Genomic DNA, 18,203 nt, shown 5'->3' on the forward strand with positions numbered 1-18,203 from the left:
CTCCCCATGCGTGCCCCAAATTCCTCCTTTGCAACAGCTTCCTCGGACCACAGTTATTCATTGTGCAGGATGTATGCATGCTTTGGAGGAAATCCTTGCATCCTGGCCCGTTGCACATTGGGATTGCAGCAGTTCCTGCTCTGTGTGGAGCTCTTCATATCTGCAGAAGAAGGGATAGAATTTGCTCACTTTTTTTTTTTTCACATTTGTTCCACACTACAGAAGTCTCCCTGTTTTTGCTCAGAATGCTGACACTCACTCCGATAGCTTTAAACTAACTCTTGTCTTCTCTGTATTCTGTTTTGTTTACCTATTCAAGAACAGACCTTGTGTGGGTGCAGCTTCTCATTCACAGGAGAGAGTCGTTTGGAAGCAGCTAATATTGAGTTACCAGTACATTTTCCTCAGCTACATAGCTGTGAATTGAAAGCTTGCGAGGTCATTGTGCCAACATGACATAAAACCTAATCGGGAAAATAGCTTACTTTTGCAGCATACTCAGTCATAGGGGAAACTTGCCATTTTAATGAGAGTCTGTTTAAAATTGAGAGAGTGACTACAATTTTAGTATCACGAGAGGAAGAGGCCATCCATCATTGTGATCCATGTATGTGGTGTGCTCTCTCTTAAGGAATATTGGCACTGAGCTTTGGTAGAGTACATCTGCTTCCTCCAACAGACAGCTCAGTGATACCAGCACTCGGCATTCATGTCCTTAAGGCTACTCCAGCCCTTGCATATTGATTCAGTTAGAGGGACAGAACAGTGCAAAGGCAGCACTGCAGATCTTTATAGAGATTGGAGCAGCCCTTGATTCTCCACTTTGGGCAAACTTTTTAGGGGTTTAGAGTTTTATTCAGTTATTAACAGATGTCAGAAACAAAATGCAATAACTGAAACCTATCTATTTAAAATACAAACAAAAGCAAGCTCCCCCTTAAACTTCAGAGCAGTTTCCCTCATAATATTAAAATGAGACAGAGTTTAACCAAATATTTGACTAAACTCTACAGCTCATTGGCCAAATTCTTCAATCCTTGCCCATTCTGAGTAACACAGAGGACTCCATCCAATGTCCACTAAGTTTTTTTCTATTGAGCATTAGATCATCCCCCTACTGATGTGAGTAGTCCAATTGACTGAAAATGCTACTCCGTGTATGGGTTGTACAATTGGGCCCAATATAAAGAGAAGTTATGCATTAGCACCACAGTGTTTAGGGGGAGGAAGAGTCCTGTGAGACAATCACTCTGTACTAGCAGCAGAGGGATGTAGGGGATACAGAGATGCTGTTGGTGCTATGATTATATCTGAAGTGTTAGCCAGTGGCCCCATAACAGTGGACACTGCTTTTAAATTAATCCCAGACTAGATTTTACTTGAGAGAGTCTGGATGTGACACTTTACAATTTTGGGGAAAGTTATTTAAATCCTGTATTTCATCACTAGGGCCCATTTCTAGTTTCTACTTAATTTTTATTGCTCCGGTTTCTTAAATAAGTTAGTTCATATGTTTAAACGTGGCAAAATGTGCATGTTTGTTTTCATTCATTTATGTTTCTTAATGAAGTAGAAAATTGATTTCACATTATTGCTAGGTACATCTGAGAGCACTGCTATGGCTTCTTTATATTTGTTCAGTGGTGGTCATAAAAATTGGATATTGCTTTTAAGTGAGGCGTTCTTCCATAACTTTCCACCACAAGCGCATAGTGCTCATTTTACAGAAAACTTAAATGGCCCTTTCTGTTCCAGCTGAGACAGTAACATCAAAATTAAAAAAGGGGGAGAGGAGGATTATATTGCCTTAGCAGCCTTTAATAAAGAACAGACAATTGTTTTCCATAATGATCCCTTGAGGCAAATAAAGACTAAGGGATAAAGCACATTTTTTTGCCATGCATGGCTATCTGTGCTAACTGCATGATACTGGGGAAAATGTTACATGGTTTTATGAAATAAGAAAAAAGGCAATTAACCAGGGCTTTGAAGCAGAGCCCACGGAGCAGCTCCGGAGCAGTGGAGCTGCATGTTTTTGCCTGGTGCTGGAGCTGAGCCAGAGCACAGCTCCAAAGCCCTGCAATTAACTAATGGAACAGAAAATAGTGTCAGAAGAAGCTGTGTTAGATGCAGTGCCCATTTATAAGAAGCAGGAAAATATGCAGGAAGGCTTAGAGCAAAGGGGGACGCACACGTGTAAATAGTTTCAATTGAAAAAAGTGGTGGTGTTTTTTTAATTTGCAATCTCTCTCTGATATATAGTTGTCATAAATATAAAGGGAAGGGTAACCACCTTTCTGTATACAGAAATATAAAGTCCCTCCTGGCCAGAGGCAAAACCCTGTCACCTGTAAAGGGTTAAGAAGCTAAAATAACCTCGCTGGCACCTGACCAAAATGACCAATGAGGAGACAAGATACTTTCAAAGCTGGAGGGAGAGGGAGGAACAAAGGCTGTCTGTCCATCTGTGGGATGCTTTTGCCGGGAACAGATCAGGAATGCTCTTCATAACTCCTCAGAACTTCTGTTAAGTTAGTAAGTAATCTAGTTAGAAATGCGTTAGATTTCCTTTTGTTTCATGGCTGGTAAAATAGGTTGTACTAAATGGAATGTATAGTCCTGTATTATGTGTCTTTGTAACTTAAGGTTTTGCTTAAAGGGATTCTCTATGTTTTGAATCTGATTATCCTGTAAGGTATTTACCATCCTGATTTTACAGAGGTCATTCTTTTACTTTTTCTTTAATTACAATTCTTCTTTTAAGTACCTGATTGCTTTTTCATTGTTCTTAAGATCTAAGGGTTTGGGTCTGTGTTCACCTATGCAAATTGGTGAGGATTTCTATCAAGCCTTCCCCAGGAAAGGGGGTGTAGGGCTTGGGGGGATTTTGGGGAGAAAGACGTTTCCAAGTGGGCTCTTTCCCTGTTATATTTGTTAAATGCTTGGTGGTGGCAACAATAAAGTCCAGGGACAAAAGGTAAAATAGTTTGTACCTTGGGGAAGTTTTAACCTAAGCTGGTAAGAATAAGCTTAGGGGGTCTTTCATGTAGGTCCCCACATCTGTACCCTAGAGTTCAGAGTGGGGAAGGAATCTTGACAATAGTATACAGCACAGAAAATGTGACTGAGGCTCTGTGCATATCAGCTTCCTGATGGTCCCAGCTTCCTAATGTTTGCTGCATCCATTCTCATATTTCACCTCCATCCTCTGCTACAGCTCATCAAACAACAATTATAATTATTCATCAATATTTGACTCATCCCGTGACTGGAAAAACAGAGGTGAATAAGTTGTTTGACTAGTAATATTTGACCATTTATGGTGTTGGTCAAACAATGAAAGAACATGCATGTGTCATATATCTAGGCTCCTATGGCTTGTTATGCTTTGATCTAATTTTGTTTGTTGGGTTTAGTGCTGGGTGGTGTTGGTGGCCTGTGACATACAGAAGATCAGACAAGGATCTGGTGGTTCCTTCTAGCCTTAAACTCTGTTCACTATTTTTTTCCTCATTCAGTGATGGTAGAGAGGGAAATACTGCCAAACTATTTGAATGCTATTCTAGACTGGATGGAAATATAACAATCAATCCTCTCTAAGGGGTCTACAGGCTTTTCTTTTCTCTTTCTTTTCTCTTTCCCTTTCTTTTCTTTTCTTTTGTTAAAAGTGGGAAACAATTTTTTCTAACCTAATTGGAAACTACTAATTTTGTTACCAAGCTGACTGGTCAAGTTTAGACCTTGAAATCATAGCCACCAAGTCATGAGAAATGTTTGATATACCAACAGCATGTGCATGAATTTGTCAGCAAAATCAGATTGTTTGGCATAATTTCTTTTCCGTCTATTTAGAACAGAAATGAGAAGATACACATCCTAGTTTAACACCCATTGAACCCTAATATGCAACTTTGTATAGTGTTCAGTCATCCATATATTGTAATATTGGAAACAAATCATATCGCAAGTTATTTTTCCTGAAATATGTGAAATCATTTTCTTGCTTGCTTAGTATTTGTTTGATAGTACATAATGCTTTGTAGTTAGAGTAGAATTAACATAGAAGTAATGGTGGTTATATTTATTTTAAAAATAGAGATTGCAAGGGTAGTTAAGGTGGTTTATGACACCCATAACGGTTGCAGTTGTAGGTAAACCATGGAACCAGCAGTAAATTTTAAGAGATCCACACCAATTTTCTACAATCTCTGTATTTGCTGAGAAACAAGTAAAGAAGATGTGTGTGTGAAACAGATGAACAAGGATGGCATAGAATAAGGGAGGCAGCAGACGTAGAAAGAAACTGCAAGATGTCTAATATAGAGAGGCCATTAACAAAATGTAATCCATCTTTCATTTAGAACAGGCAGTGTCAGTTGTGTGGCACAGATATTGCTGTGCCTAAATGTCATATTTTGGTGTACAGTCTAGACCAGTAAGGGCTTGTGTCACTGCCTGCCCTGTAACCCTGGTGTCTTAAATGCTGTGGTTCGTAGCCCAGACACCAAGAGCAGCAGACAAGCATGCAGTATTCTGAGTGTCTGTGTGCTGTGCAGCTCTGGTTCAGCACTTCTGACCTTGCAGCCTGCCACATTGCAACAGTTCCACTCTGGTTTCCACAATCTTTGATTACACCTGGCAAGATGACCAACCCACTTCCAGTCCCAAATTTCTCCAAAGCCATCTTCCCTGAAATACCCAGGCTTCTCCTGGACTACTCAGATATAATAAGGCTCATTTGCTCCTATAAAGAGACAATACTCACCAGCTTGCCACATTAACTGAAGTTAGCAATTACTTCAATTCAAACACAGCACTGAGTTGGTTTACATTAAAATAAAACATGTTTACTAAAAACAGGACATGGGTTAAGTGACACCAGGTAAAGGGAAAAAAGGTAGAGATGGTTACAAGCAAAATAAATGAAAACACGCATCTAAAGGTCTAAAACTTCATCTAGCAAGGCACAGTCTTTGTTTAAGATGGTTTTGCTCACCTGTTTCTCTTGGTCCAGCATGCCTGACAGTCTCTCAGTCAGGACCTTCCACCAAAGGTGTTGGTTTCCCTTGTCATCTTAGGAAAGATAAAGATGCACTCTCTGTCCCTTACATTCCCAAAATAATTGTCTTTTTGTTCTCAAAATTAGGAAGGCCTTCTGGGGATTGTTTCCTGTGTCTCTCTGGGGTATGCTCACTCTCCATGTCTCAAATTCAGGCTCGAGACAGCCCCCACTGGCTTGCTTGGTAGCTTGGTTTACAGATAATATGAAAGCTTATGTAAACCCACATTGCTTTGTCACCTTTCCTAGGCTGTCTTCTGAATCCCGATCTAATAACATTATGCAGAGGGAATTCATGACTTCACATGTAACATTAACACATGAATTTTACCATTATATTAATGCCCAGTGTGGTGTTCGTTTTCACATGATACCATATAAGTCATATTTTATATAAACATTATCACAGTAGTGTGTGGGGTGGGAATTCAGGGTTGCTTAGGGTCATACCAATACACAAACACAGGCAAAATCCAGAGGTTACATAAAGCAAGAGCCTCTGCAACTGATGTAATACATGTGGCAAGCTGCAGTGATCCTAATAAAAACACTTACACCCATAATACAAGACAGTCCAGTTCTGTGAAACCTATGGAGTGGAAATGCTGCATGTTTTGTCAAGAAGTGCACCCTAAAGAGACTCATCTCTATAACTGCATTCAAGATGAGTGAATAGATAATGAAGGCTGCTCTAGTTAACCACCAAAATTAAGGTTTATTTAGCTGGAGTAAATGACCTCATAACTACTGAAGGCAAATATTACCTGTCTTGTTACATCCTGTTTAGCAGGACTGTGATGAAAAAGAGTGAAGGCACCAAAATTACTAGCACAACAATACTTTGGCTTCAAAGTGAGTTTCAGCATGCAACCAGTCAAGGCCATCTTTTAAGAGGTTTGGCTTCATTACTGTAATCTTGCAAAGGTAACTGGCAGCACACTCCTACATCATCAGCTGTAGATATTAATTCAAGAAAAAGCTCCAGACTCTCATTGGATTTACTTTATTTCATTTCATTGCCTGATCAGTCTCCTACTGAGTGGCAAATACTCTTAGTTCCATACAACTATAAATACATACCCATCTCACAACTGGCAGATTCTTGCCAAGATGAGGCAACCATCCCCTTTTACCATCCCAGGAAGACCTATTTATGTCAATGGTATGTGTTGCATTAAAAATTCAGGGAGATACTTTGTCAAACCCTGACCATGAAGATTTCAATGTCATAGAGATTGATGTAGCTACTTGCATTCCAGATAGCTGGTACATGTTTCTCCACCTTTTTTGTGGAGGGAGATGCTGCTGAAAAGAATCTTGTGAAACGATCAGTGAAGTTTGGGAGGCTTAGTATAGCTCAAGATGTCATATATGGTGTGAGTGTGGAAGAAATGGACAACAAAACATGTTGATATTGGGTCCACCCTCCATTAGACAAGGTCAAAACAACTTGTTTGGCTTTTCCATAATTCTGCATTACTTATGACAAAATCCTAAAGGTGGACACAGTTTTAGCAGACAAAACCCTACAAACTATGGATGCTGAGAATGGTGGTACTGTTCTTTCCTACCTGCTTCCCATGAAGTTTATTCACCATACAGCTGACAATGTTGACATAAATTATGCTTTTCTGGACACCAGTTTGTACTTCACAGATCTTGAAATCTCACTTCCACAATTTGTGACCAGCAAAGGTAAAAGGTAGTATGAACTTCAGGTTTTGGTGGCAGTGCATGGAAGTGGTGGCCCTCCTGAGATATGAACATACAAACTTTGCATGGTGGGGTGCCATCTATATTGCAGAAATGCACCAGGTACTGGCTGAAGTGCTCAAGGAGTTCTAGCAAGGGAACTTAGTTGTCAACAGATCATGTCAGAAGTACAACCACATGGACCTGGATCACAGCCGAGAACAGCTTAATGGCATAAGACAGAAAGGAGGTGGAATTTTAGGCATCACTGAGACTCTCTCAGCCTTTATTGATGAGCTTTGTCTTACAACCTGATATCCCATATTGCAGCAGACACCAGAGTCATGTTCCTTGTTGGTTTCACAATAAGTCAGGAAAGGCAAGGAAGCAACATGGCAGTAAAGGTGAGGATGGATTGCTCTTCCAGAAAATATTGCATGATATTGCAATATTTTTACCTGAGCAACTAATACAAGCATTACATAATAAAGCCATTATTCTGGCTTGTGGCTTTCAGGATGAGACCGAAGTATGGTGCTCGACAGCAACAGTTGACACCAATCAGCTGTGTGTGCTCATCAGGAAGAAGCAGACATAGGAATGTTTATACGTTTTGTCCACAGTGATGTGGACTGTGCAATTGATGCAGCCAGGCATGCTGATGTGTTTGGTCTTTTGCTGGCTCACTGCAGCAAAATGAAATGTTTATTGCTTTGGATGAAAGCTCACACATCAAAGGAAGGACAGGCAGGGCAGAAAAGGTGGGGGAGTAGCACTGTATGTAAGGGAGCAGTATGACTGCTCAGAGCTCCGGTACGAAACTGAAGAAAAACCTGAGTGTCTCTGGATTAAGTTTAGAAGTGTGTGCAACAAGAGTGATGTAGTGGTGGGAGTCTGCTATAGACCACCGGACCAGGGGGATGAGGTAGATGAGGCTTTCTTCCGGCAGCTCACGGAAGCTACTGGATCGCATGCCCTGATTCTCATGGGTGACTTTAATTTTCCTGATATCTGCTGGGAGAGCAATACAGCCGTGCATAGACAATCCAGGAAGTTTTTGGAAAGCGTAGGGGACAATTTCCTGGCGCAAGTGCTCGAGGAGCCGACTAGGGGGGGCGCTTTTCTTGACCTGCTGCTCACAAACCGGGTAGAATTAGTGGGGGAAGCAAAAGTGGATGGGAATCTGGGGGGCAGTGACCATGAGTTGGTTGAGTTCAGGATCCTGACACAGGGAAGAAAGGTAAGCAGCACGATACGGACCCTGGACTTCAGGAAAGCAGACTTCGACTCCCTCAGGGAACGGATGGCCAGGATCCCCTGGGGGACTAACTTGAAGGGGAAAGGAGTCCAGGAGAGCTGGCTGTATTTCAAGGAATCCCTGTTGAGGTTACAGGGACAAACCATCCCGATGAGTCGTAAGAATAGTAAATATGGCAGGCGACCAGCTTGGCTTAATGGTGAAATCTTAGCGGATCTTAAACATAAAAAAGAAGCTTACAAGAAGTGGAAGGTTGGACATATGACCAGGGAAGAGTATAAAAATATTGCTAGGGCATGTAGGAATGTTATCAGGAGGGCCAAATCGCACCTGGAGCTGCAGCTAGCCAGAGATGTCAAGAGTAACAAGAAGGGTTTCTTCAGGTATGTTGGCAACAAGAAGAAAGCCAAGGAATGTGTGGGCCCCTTACTGAATGAGGGAGGCAAACTAGTGACAGAGGATGTGGAAAAAGCTAATGTACTCAATGCTTTTTTTGCCTCTGTTTTCACTAACAAGGTCAGCTCCCAGACTGCTATGCTGGGCATCACAAAATGGGGAAGAGATGGCCAGCCCTCTGTGGAGATAGAGGTGGTTAGGGACTTTTTAGAAAAGCTGGACGTGCACAAGTCCATGGGGCCGGACGAGTTGCATCCGAGAGTGCTGAAGGAACTGGCGGCTGTGATTGCAGAGCCATTGGCCATTATCTTTGAAAACTCGTGGCGAACCGGGGAAGTCCCGGATGACTGGAAAAAGGCTAATGTAGTGCCAATCTTTAAAAAAGGGAAGAAGGAGGATCCTGGGAACTACAGGCCAGTCAGCCTCACTTCAGTCCCTGGAAAAATCATGGAGCAGGTCCTCAAAGAATCAATCCTGAAGCACTTGCATGAGAGGAAAGTGATCAGGAACAGCCAGCATGGATTCACCAAGGGAAGGTCATGCCTGACTTATCTAATCGCCTTCTATGATGAGATTACTGGTTCTGTGGATGAAGGGAAAGCAGTGGATGTATTGTTTCTTGACTTTAGCAAAGCTTTTGACACGGTCTCCCACAGTATTCTTGTCAGCAAGTTAAGGAAGTATGGGCTGGATGAATGCACTACAAGGTGGGTAGAAAGCTGGCTAGATTGTCGGGCTCAACGGGTAGTGATCAATGCCTCCATGTCTAGTTGGCAGCCGGTATCAAGTGGAGTGCCCCAAGGGTCGGTCCTGGGGCCGGTTTTGTTCAATATCTTCATAAATGATCTGGAGGATGGTGTGGATTGCACTCTCAGCAAATTTGCGGATGATACTAAACTGGGAGGAGTGGTAGATACGCTGGAGGGGAGGGATAGGATACAGAAGGACCTAGACAAATTGGAGGATTGGGCCAAAAGAAATCTGATGAGGTTCAATAAGGATAAGTGCAGGGTCCTGCACTTAGGACGGAAGAACCCAATGCACAGCTACAGACTAGGGACCGAATGGCTAGGCAGCAGTGCTGCGGAAAAGGACCTAGGGGTGACAGTGGACGAGAAGCTGGATATGAGTCAGCAGTGTGCCCTTGTTGCCAAGAAGGCCAATGGCATTTTGGGATGTATAAGTAGGGGCATAGCGAGCAGATCGAGGGACGTGATCGTTCCCCTCTATTCGACATTGGTGAGGCCTCATCTGGAGTACTGTGTCCAGTTTTGGGCCCCACACTTCAAGAAGGATGTGGATAAATTGGAGAGAGTCCAGCGAAGGGCAACAAAAATGATTAGGGGTCTGGAACATATGAGTTATGAGGAGAGGCTGAGGGAGCTGGGATTGTTTAGCCTGCAGAAGAGAAGAATGAGGGGGGATTTGATAGCTGTTTTCAACTACCTGAAAGGGGGTTCCAAAGAGGATGGCTCTAGACTGTTCTCAATGGTAGCAGATGACAGAACGAGGAGTAATGGTCTCAAGTTACATTGGGGGAGGTTTAGATTGGATATTAGGAAAAACTTTTTCACTATGAGGGTGGTGAAACACTGGAATGCGTTACCTAGGGAGGTGGTAGAATCTCCTTCCTTAGAGGTTTTTAAGGTCAGGCTTGACAAAGCCCTGGCTGGGATGATTTAACTGGGAATTGGTCCTGCTTTGAGCAGGGGGTTGGACTAGATGACCTTCTGGGGTCCCTTCCAACCCTTATATTCTATGATTCTATGATTCTAACCAAAGTACTTTCCCCTTCATGCCATATGAGGGAGAAACAACAATATGGATCCACTGTTCTGAAAACTCTACTCTCATTTCATGCCCTGGTTGGTTGTGATGCTACCTCCTTTAATGCTGGACATAGCAAGAGGATCACATGGGGAAAAACATCAATGACACCATCAGCTTCTAATACACCTTGGACAGGGTGACCTGCACTTGGAAAAGGTGAAAAGTGAAGAAGAGTTTTTGTAAGATATATGGCTTTCAAGATGGTCACAGCACTGAAATAAACATGTGCCATTTTGTTCACACTCTTGCAGTCATGTGAAGCTGTACCCCTAACAAGTGATGCTCTTTTCTTCCACATACAGAGAGCTGATTACAAGGCACAAGCCTGGAGACAGGCCCACTGCCCAAATGCAATACTTCCTCCTCCAAATTCAATAAGCTGGAAACAGGATAATGGAAGTTTGATGCTACAGTTTATGTCATTACCACCAATTCCCGCAGACTGCATGTAGGCAATATTTTGTGGTTGCAGAACAGGGTGCAGAAGACAGTAATGCAGATACAGGATAGCATGACTCATTTGTACAGGAGCATGCAAATATAGAGAACTGGAACATGTGTCAATGTACCTGACACAGATGTCTTAATAAGTGACTTAAGATGTTGGTTCAATATGATACTGTATACCAAAGTTTCTTTCAAGAGTACAACATGAAGATGTGCTTAAATTGTGTGTATTAAAACATTTAATGTTTAGTCAAGAAAATACTTTCACTTGTTTTAAAAGCAGGTGTTTTCAGATGTGTTGTCATTCTCATGGTTAAATCAGCTTGCATAGTTTGATTCAAGGTGCTACTGTTCCAGTTATAAAAGTAATGTAATGATGCTCATTTATGGTTAAAATATTTATTACTCCTCTTGCAAATAAGAAACAAATTCAATACTTTTACAAAAAGATTGTGCATATTATTTGATCCCTTTTATTATATCCTATAGCTAATTAAGATCCAACTGAAGTATGTTAATCCTAAATGAAAAGGAGAGAGAATTATACATCAGTGATTTCCATATATTACTTTGTTCTCTTTTGTAGTGGCCTCTATACACAACATACAGATTGGAAACAACCATATTTGGATTCAGCACACCCTAATTATCTTAAATTTAAGTGTTATTACCAATTTGTAACAAAAGTCTCTTACAATTTACTTCTGAAAACCTGACCAGCCTATTCAGCTAGATCTTTCTTTGAGACTCTCATAACCATGTCCTTGGCTGTGCAGGTGCTCTCACCTCCTTCTACGTTCCTTCTCGCTTCCAATTCTGTATTTTAACTGGCCCCTCCCCTCAATCTTGTCTTTGCACTTCTTTCCTATTACTCTCTACCCTATATTTGGTAGGTTTCTCTTATTGTACGCCAGGGCCTCAGTTCTGCAAGTACTTGAGAATATACTATTATGTACATGCACATGTTCAAGTTCCATTTACTTCATTAGGACTTCAGGACTTAGTTCATTGCTTTGCTGACTAGGGATGAATGTAAGCACATACTAAAGTCAAGCATGTGCTTCAGTGTTTTGATAAATAGGTCCCCGAGTGCCCTCTCTCGCTGTCTTCAAATCCCATTTTAAAACCCACTTCTTTTCCATGATAAAAATATCACAAATAATAATACTAAAATGAGCTCTATTGGTTTCCACATACTTCAGCTCTTTTTTTCTTAAAATATGAATAGAATAACTCCTCTTAATCATCCAGGACACTAATAGCTACAACTTCATTTTGTTATGGTATATCAGGCAAAGAATGTACATCGATTAGTAGAGACATTTTTCATCTGTGGGAGTGATCCAATGCACAATGAAGCGTAAATGGGAGTTGGATCAAGTCCTAGGTCTCTGAATTTCTTTATTCTCACTCACACATGTATTAATTCTTCTGTTACAGTGATTTTATATTGTCTCTTCCAGTTGCCTTTGGTTGTTTCTGAGGAAAATTAAGTCTTAAAAAACCTCCAAAATCACTACCATGACGTGCCCCCACTTCCACCCCACCAAGTGCTCACCAAAAACATCCAAAAATCCAGCATTCAAATAACCATAGGAATGTTCAACTAGAGCTCAATTTTCCTCTTACTTAAATTAGTTGAATGCTTACTTCTGAGGGATCTTACACTGATCAACTGTATGGCTCCTAGCTGCCGATGAGTTGAGAGATACGCAACAGTGTGACAAATTCAATCTGTTTTTTTTAAACCTTATTACACATCACATTACAAAAACCTCTGCCATTCTACCTCACTTTCCTAATTTCTACAACAAAGTAAATGTATTTTGCTGCGTATTTTTATTCATTCAGAAATCACTTGTGTCACCACTATATGTGCCCCCACAATGCACTATTACTTATAGAAGACTTGCAGAGAACCTGGATATTTCAAAACTTTAAACTTTATCAATCTGGATACTTTAGTACTCAGTATCCGGTTTGGCATTCTAACTTGTGAAAGATTTGGATCTGAAGGTTTTGGATAAGTTCCTTGGCTGGTGCAAATTAGCATAGCTCTGATGTAAATGGAGTTGTGTCAATTTACACCAGCCAGGATCTGGGCCTTTAAGTGTTTGAGACGTTATATTCTATAAGCTTTTAGTGCTTCATAATTTTTAAATTAAAATGAATTGTGACCTAAAGTCCATCTTTAAAGAAAAACAGGATAGACATGGTTAATTGGCTAAACTGATTCTGGGATATACCAGATAGGAACGATGTATTCAAGACATTGGGGAAATGAGATAAATGATTTAGGATGACTTGGTCAATTGCTGATTATGTACACATTATTCTCTGATTTACAGGGTGTTTGAGACTACATTTGAAAGTAAAACTGTGAAACAAAGGATCTCAGTCTATGATTAATTGGGCACTTTCTGGAAGTGTGATGTTGTGACCGAGGAGATGAACCAAATGATTAAATTGACTTCATTCTGACTAGATCCTCAAACATATTATTTTTGTTTGGATACAAGAGTGAGTTGGGTTTATGCAGTTCAGATTTGCCTGGAGACCTTTTAGTAAGGAACTTTTGGTCTTTCTCATTTGACCTAGAGAGAAGAGTATCCTATAAATTTTATCCTGATTGAGAAGTGTGCTGGTGAGCACTGTCCTTGAACATCTGTGATTTGTATTTTGTCCTTGCTATCTGTAATTGCATCTAATATTTAGATGGGAAATATGCCAATGTTCATGAGGAAATCATTTTTATTTTAATGTATTTTGTTGTGTGGTTTAACTTTGTTGTCAATATCTGCAAAAACAAATGCTTATATTTTAAACATCTATTGCACAACTATCAGGCATGCTCACAAAATAGGCAATATCTACTCTCACAACAGTAGAACATGAAAGCTCAAAAGCAAGTCAGAAAAATAACTGAGTTTATCGAGAGAGTAGCTGAACTGCATGTATGTGAGGTAAATATTCTGGGTTATCCTACAGAACTTCATCAACACATCTGACCAGAGGGATACTGAGACACAGTACGTTCAACCAGTGAACTACATAGCTAAAAATACCACATCATTGCAAAATATGGATATTTTATCCATTTTATGGTATATCACTCTTCCTAATAGACCTTTTCAAATTAGCCTTATCATACGTGTTGCATATACCATGCTACTCAAGATAATTATGTAATTATGTAATCAAAGAGCTTAGTGGTACAAAAGAACTGTGTGCGCATTGTAACTTATATTCAAGAAATGTGTTGTAGTCATAGAGAGCTTGTCTATATGGCATATAGTGTGAACTAGAGGGGCATGAATTGCAGAGAACTCTGTGTTGTGCTCTCACTGCTCTATATATGGCATTGTAGGGAGCCAAGGTGGCTTCCCTTCAAAACAGAGGGTAGAGAGCCACCCTCTCAGCCTGAGTGGGCGGGGCCAGACCAAGCTTACTCCAATCCCCGGAAGGGGAGGGGTGGGACAGGAAGTACAAAGGGCAGGGCCCTTTGCCCAGTGGGGGCAGCATGTGGGAGGGAGGGAGACACAGGCTGCTGGCTGTTGCCTCCAGACCCTGCTGCCGACCCAGGGGAGGCCCTGGGCCGGGAGAAACCTGACCAGGAGGAAGGACTGAGGCGACCAGGACTGCCAGCCACCGAGTACCTGGAGGACCTGGAGGGGCCAGGCTGCAGCCCGGGCCAGCGTGAGCCCGACACAGAGGGGGAGCTGGCGCTGCCAGCAGCTGAATACCCGGACGAGCTGGAGGGACCGGAGAGGCCTGCTTGAGAGACCGGGTAGGAAGTAGCCCAGGGGCAGAACTGCACAGTGTGGTGGGCGTATTTGGTTGGTGGGGAGCGGATGGTTCCCCACTGACTCAGCGGCGGGACACTCTCCTCCTGCCACTGTCAGGGCCCTGGGCTGGAACGCAGTGGAGTTGGGTTGGCCTGCGTTCCCCTACCCCAGCCAACCCGCCTTGGGTAGCAGAATCCCGAACGCTGCAGACCCGCGCCGGGGCTCCCCTGCCTGAGGGGCGCGCTGCAGACTCTGGCTGGCACACCTTCTCCGTTAATTCCCCAGTGCCCGAAAGGTGTGACTAAGGCCTGCCAGTGGGATAGTAGCTCTCCATCACCCTCTGAGGCTCGGTGGACTGATTGAAACCTGTCACAGGCATGAAGGAAAAGGTACCTCATGCACATTTATGCTCATTCCTACCTAGTTACCCCCTATTGAGCCTTTGAATGTACTGTTTCTTATACCAATGTCCGGTCCTACAGAGAAGAAGAAGAGCTGATTTCTTTTCCCGCTCTGAGTCAACTTAGCACAGAGAGAAGCAGCACAGATACTTGAAGGACAGTCTGCTCTGTTCTTTACAAAATATTACAGGCAAGACTACTCTTGAGACCCACAAAGCAGGTAACTGGATTTTAAAAAGCCATTTCTCAGTGTTGGGGGAATTCTGGCTGAGCCACAATGGTGACATAAACAAATATGGAATATGTCCCTTAAAAACTGGGGAGACATGCTCCTTTCTTTAGGAGAGAGAAATATTTTTAAACTAAACATAGCTTCAAACAATTCTACCTATTAAAAAGCCATTAAACCTGGAAAAGCAAAGAAGCATATCAGGAACAGCTGTTCTCAGGAAGTATTCTGTGTTAGGAACTATTATTGGAAATTGAAGGTCAACAGGAACAATTGTGTTCACTTGATTTTTTTTCTTATAAAATGAATAGGGCTTTATTCTTTCTAAATTGATCAAATAAAAACACTTGGGAATACACACTTGATACAAAGTCAGTGTGACTACAGTTTTTATGATTGATGGCCACACAGTACATGACTTAAAATGCAATCCATATCACGTGCCTCCCTGTGGATAGCCACTTCATCCAAGTAAAATGAAAAATGTGATTCTTGTCATCCAATTTGAAAAGGAGGGAAATGGATCTTTTTTAAAATATAATTTTGTACCTTAACCAAGAATATTTATCCCATAAGAGACTTGTATATTTTATGTTATTGATTGCATAACAGTAGTTGACCAAGATGCAGCCTTGCAAAGAGCCTAAGGGAGTTAGGCACCCAACTCCCATTGACTCTCATGCATTGAATTAAATTTTAATGGATTTGGCTGCCTAACTCCCTTCAGTTCTTATAAAAATCCCAGGCTTAGAGAACAATAATATTCTCTAGAGTGGGAAGTGACGAATTCTGCATGTAAACAGAGACCAAAATGTAGTTTTTGTTTTGTTATTTAAAGTATGATCCTATGGGTCAATTTCAACCTGTAATATTTGAGTATGCTACATGGGTGCATTCTAAAACATGACAGATTTCAGAAGACCATCATATAGTGTGCAATTTTCAGAAGCATCTACGTAACTCAGAATCTGCTTCCAAAAGCTAGAACTAAAAATTCATTTCATTTGGTTTTCTTATTTTACTAAAATAATTATTTCCATCTGCCATGTTCTTATAGATAATATTTTCAAAAGCCTCCTTCCTAAATTTTACACACAAAATGGTGCATACTCATTTGTGTGTGCAAACTGGCATTTGTGTATGAAATTCTAGTAAAGCAATTACAAAGTTAGTCTATTGATTTGTATACAGTCATATTTAAAGTTTGCATTTATGAATGCCATATACACACCCATTCACTAAGATGTGCAAATTTTTATATTTAGGTTTGAAAATTCTTTTATAATTGTCTGAATCTTTGATATATAATCAAAATAAAATGTTGATACACCAATTTATACCAGCTGAGGAGCTGGCCCATACAACATTTCAGTAAAGCTCTAAGTGCTGGTAACTTTGTTTAAAGGTATAGTCAATTATTTTTCTCCTTTTTTTTCCTTTCACATTGTAGTATTCAGAGGGACAGCTCCTGGCTGCTCATATTTACTTTAAAAATATGGTATTCAGTTACTTTATTAAACAATTGACTTCTTCATTTGATTTTCCCCGAGTACTTTATTTTAAATGAATATATTACTCCTAAAAGGTGCCAGATTGACAGCCCTAGAGACTGAAGACTTCAATCAGTATGACAGGTACAGACAAGAAGCAACAGGACAAGCTTTCTCACATAATACCATTAATATACCTCAATTCAAGCTGGGTAGAATCACTTGTAGTGGTGTGAGTAGCTCATTCTCCATGCCTGTGGACAGGATTGACACCAAATATTCCAGTTGTGTTGGGGATTTCTGTGATGAGGACACACCTAGATTTCTGACTAAAAACCTTTCTGTCATCTCCTTCTGGATGCCCAGCTGTCACCTTAAGCTCATTACCCACCAAGGCTTCCCCTTTCCCTCTTTTCTCAGTCTCCACGGACAACACTGCTCCCCTCCTGGACACTCTGACTTGCACCTTCGATCTCCTCTTTAATTCTGCCTTCTCCAGCTTCTCATGTCCAGGCTGTGTCTGAGTCTTGCTGACTTTTCCTATGTAACATTTCTAAGATATGGCCTTTCCTTTCCTTCCATACAGCTAAAACTCTTATTCAATATATCATCTTGCATGTTGAGTACTGTAACATCATCTCTTCTGCTTTTGAAAAACCTCATCGGCTCAACTAATATCCATTCAAAATGCCACTGCAAAGATCACCTTCCTAGCTCATGGCTTTGACCATGTGTGATAGGGTGTATCCTCACACTGACACTAGAAGGGTTTACTGGAGCGAGAGAGCTCAATTAAGGCACGTGGCTGCACCTGGATTGTGGGCCAGGCCCCGATGAGGAACTGGGAAGTAAAGATAAGGGAGGAAGCCCAGGTGAGAAGGGGACTTCAGTGGGAGAAGGGAAGAACTCTGCAGTTGCTGTCTGGTTGCTAGAGAGTGAAGAGAGGGACTACAACAGCCATCGACAACCTTTGGCACACAGCCCGTCAGGGAAATCCAACTGTTTGTTTACCTGCAGCATCTGTAGGTTCAACTGATTTCAGCTCCCACTGGCCACGGTTCCCTGTTCCAGGCCAATGGGGGCTGCGGGAAGCGGCGGCCAGCACATCCCTCAGCCCACGCCGCTTCCCGCAGCCCCCATTGGCCTGGAACGGCGAACCGTGGCCAGTGGGAGCTGCAATCAGCCAAACCTGCAGATGCTGCAAGTAAACAAACTGTCCCGGCCTGCCAGTGGATTTCCCTGACAGGCCGCATACCAAAGGTTTCTGATCCCTGGCCTAGAATGAGGCAGACCTATAGTAAGCCTAGGGAGGAGTTATGGGAAAGGTCCTAAAGGATGGTCAAGATAGGAAGAAATCCAGGGAGACAGTGAGGATTCTGAGCCTTAGCTGCTAACCACAGGCTTCCTGGACTGGAACCCAGAGAAGAGGCCAGGCCTGAGTTCTCCTACTGTCCACTAGGAAAGGTGGTGTGGAAACCCCATGACACAGGGCAGGAATGTTACCCGGGGTTCTTTCAACCCAACGCTCTTAGTAACTTTTACTTTGTGCGAGGTGGTGTCAGGAAATAAATCAGGGGAGACACGGCCGTCCGACCGATAGATGGCTGGCACGAACA

At 41.9% G+C, this 18,203-nt stretch overlaps 1 long non-coding RNA gene across 1 annotated transcript in view; it reads left to right on the forward strand.

The window, feature by feature from the left end:
- Positions 1-2,392: 2,392 nt before the first annotated feature.
- Positions 2,393-18,203, forward strand: part of LOC125641360 (uncharacterized) — a 31,320-nt gene continuing 15,509 nt past the window's right edge. Inside the window, exon 1 of the long non-coding RNA XR_007358031.2 lies at positions 2,393-2,535. This is a non-coding gene — a long non-coding RNA (uncharacterized LOC125641360). The remainder of the gene's footprint in view (positions 2,536-18,203) is intronic.

Source organism: Caretta caretta, chromosome 8, assembly GCF_965140235.1.
Source record: "Caretta caretta isolate rCarCar2 chromosome 8, rCarCar1.hap1, whole genome shotgun sequence".
Taxonomy (NCBI): domain Eukaryota; kingdom Metazoa; phylum Chordata; order Testudines; family Cheloniidae; genus Caretta; species Caretta caretta.